Raw genomic sequence first — 3,483 nt, forward strand, 5'->3', positions numbered from 1 at the left:
TGCTGTATGTATTGATCACTATTACTTGAGGTGCAGGGTACCATTTAATCATGCTATTTACAGTGATACCAAAGGCCAAGACTATTCAATGTGCAAATGTGTAACAATCAAAACTTTGTGGTGTTCAGAGGATATTAAATTCCACAATTCTGCAAACAGGAGAGCAGCAAACTTTCTTCCTTCCTGGTGTTTTTTTCTCACATTCTTTTGCCTATGGCATTTTTCCCTAGTGAGATTAAGACACAGCCAGTAACACTCTCATACAATACTGATTCTCAGGCAGGTGCTTGAAATGCCTGACTTTATTCTCATTTATATATCAAAGCCCTGTTGCACTGCCAAAAGCACCCATTTTTGACTACTAGTTTTGATGTCAATTGCTGCACAATAAGCAAGAAATGAGCTAAAGGCTACAAAGCAGGTTCAAAGAAAGTCCTCCAAAAGACATTTTAAATGTTATATTGTCCAGAAAGCACATGTCTGTTTTACCAAATCCCCAGCTGTGACAACTGATATAGCAATCTGGGAAAGAAGGAAGACAGGTTCTATGCCATTAATATCCTTAGGTAAAAAATTTGCATATGGGACTCTAATTTGGCATCATTTACACCTCAAGTTGTATGTCTATATGAACATTTGATTTCACCATGTTGCCAGGGTTGGAGATGACAGTAGGGGAGGTTGTGCTTGGAATGTGGAACCTAAATTTCTTCTTCTTGTTTTGGTCACTGTCTATTGGAGGAGACTGGGGAAAGGCTCTTCAGTAGATGATGAGCTCTCCAGAGCTCTGCACACATGGATTCATTCTCTGCACACAGTACTGGTAGCAATTTGTCTGTAGTTTCTTCCAGTGTTGCCAGTGGAAAAAAAAACAGAGATTCTCCATGAATTCGGGGAAGTTATCAGTGCAGTTTAGAAGAGTCTGCTAGGACACACTGCTCAGAGCCAAAGTTAGCCCTAGGTATCTTCACAGCACTGGCTGCAAAGAAAGAGAGACCACGTGTATAGTGGTTTCCTCACAAGGGAGAAGGAAATGTTAGCTGTAAAACGAAAGAGACAAAGAGCTTCTTCCAAACTGTGAAAGAAAACTCAGCAGCAAAAATAAAAACTTGTCTGTTAGCTGCTCCATGACAATGGGAGGAGGCAAAGAGGCCGTACAAGTTCATCCACTACACGGGGAGACTCTTTTTTGCTGTCAGTGTGCATTCAGCTAATTCCATGTTTCCTATGCACAAAGGAAACCTTTCTCTGCCCTAGGCTCATGAATACAGCATTTTTCTTCTTACCTCCTAGCTGTAGGGCCTTCTCCCATGATCTTTTTGCACAGGCTCCAAGTGCTACTCATCAACATCCTTCCCTCTGACCTCATAGTGGTGATTTCTTCCTTCTGCCTCCTCACAGCCCTCAGCACTTTACAAGAAGGGATTACTATTAATACACATGAGTAGAAGCTAATAGTAATATTCTTCACCTGTATCCCTGTCAAACATAAAGAGGACTAAACCCCACAGAGTGTCTGACACAGAGTAGACACAATGTTTACTTTGTGAGTGGAATCAGTTCTGAACAGTGGTAAAAATGTTAGGCATTAATGCTGTCACACTTTGCAAACCCCAGACAGGAAGGACAGGAGAAGTTCAGGGCATTGTTTTTTGGCAATCTGGGACAGTGTAATTTAGTGTCTTAAGCAAGGTGTTTATCCCATTATCTAAAACTGTGACTACAAATCTAGTAATATTAACAGAGCCAACACCCCCACTACCAGAATTTTCCTTGTGCAAAATGACTTGTACCATTCAATCCAGAACTGCAGGAGCCCTAATTGCCACAATAATCAGGCTTGAGTTCAATATAAATCTCAGGTACATTTTGCATCTGGTCTGAACTTTCTGGTAGTTGTGCAACTAATCTGGCATGTCTCGTGGCTTGAATTTGTTCACTTTTGGTTTGTCTGAATATTTACATGAACCATTATCAAATGATTCATGTAAATAGCCACTAAACCCATGCTTGGTCAGACCTGATTTGCCAAGATCCTAAGTTAGGTTCCACTGCAAACGTCTTCTCCTCCTCCTCCATTTTCTGCAATGCTGACATGGTGGAGCTATTTAATATTAAACTTAAAGGCAAACAATTTGTATTCATCTCTCAAAGGAGAAGGAAGAATAAGCAAATGCTCTATTATGATTGTGTGCATTTATATTTGATAAAAATGGTTGCAATTTATATGCAAATTAAGTGTGACTCAGGCTCTTGGCAATTTGTCAATGGGACCCTCTGCATCAGGAACCATTTATGTCCCTACCTAAGCAGCCCTGGGGCTGTCTGGAGGCATTTTAGTGAAGAGAAGCCAAATTCTGCTTTAAGGGGTTGTAAACACGTTCAAACTTTTTGTTTATACAGGTACAAGCCTGGCTTACCACCTCTCCCCAAATCAGTGAATCCTCACTGCTCATTCCTAAAGATGTTTTCTTGTGTAGTGCTGCTTTTCATAACCTCTCCCTTTACACAGAGGCTCAGTGGTAAATGTGTCTTGGCTTTAAAGCACAGATCTCCACAGCTTCTTTGGGATGCTCACAGTGAACTTGGTGGTGAAACCTCTTTTTAGTCCATGTAAGACTACTTATTACGGCCTTTTTACTACCACATATCACTACTACCTCCCTCAATGCTTAAAAGCCTTGCAAGATGGCAGCAAAACCATGAGCACCACTAGCCACATCCATTGGAAAATGCACTTGGCTAGCATCCTGACTTAACCTGCTCTGCCTTCACTTTTTCCTGATGGTTTCCTGCCATTGCCCTTTTACTTCCCTTATCTCTTCCATTTTTCTATCTTCCTTCAACAGTGAAAAACCAGGACCACAGGATTTGTCTTGTGTCTTTCCTCCCTGACCTTCCTGCCTATCAGCTGGACACTTCATAATTTTTCTGAGGAAAGAACCATTTCTTGTGTCTGCATGCCCTCCCTTAACCCTCACTTTGGAGAGGTACTTTTAGGGATACAGAAACAGCCCATCACATAATTCTATAACCCTCTGTCAGGTACTGAGGTACACCAAGATGTGTAAATACACCATGGGGAGGAGCAGACCACCCCTACTGGCAAAACAGAGACTTGTGCCAGACAGCTGACCCACATGTGGGCTCAAGAAGAGCTCTTGGGAGGTATCATGGAGAAAAAGCTGTCATGGAAGCCAAAATCCCAAGGAGGAAAGACAGCAAGGCCAGCTCCAGGGAAGCCCCAGTGTGAGAGCCCCTAATGCAGTACTGTCAGTAACAAATAACACATCAAACATGCCAAGAAGCAGATGTGCAAGGAGGACTGATAACTGAGCTCTTCTCTATACTAGATTTAATTTTGTTAAAGGATGGCTGGAATTAACTCTGGTTAGATAATGCATTTGTAAATGCTAGTACAGGCAGTCTGCAAACATTTATTCCCAGAGATGGATGTTTGTGGCTTACTGAACTGGCTGGATA

The sequence above is a fragment of the Lonchura striata genome, chromosome 8 (genome assembly GCF_046129695.1).
Source record: "Lonchura striata isolate bLonStr1 chromosome 8, bLonStr1.mat, whole genome shotgun sequence".
Lineage (NCBI taxonomy): Eukaryota > Metazoa > Chordata > Aves > Passeriformes > Estrildidae > Lonchura > Lonchura striata.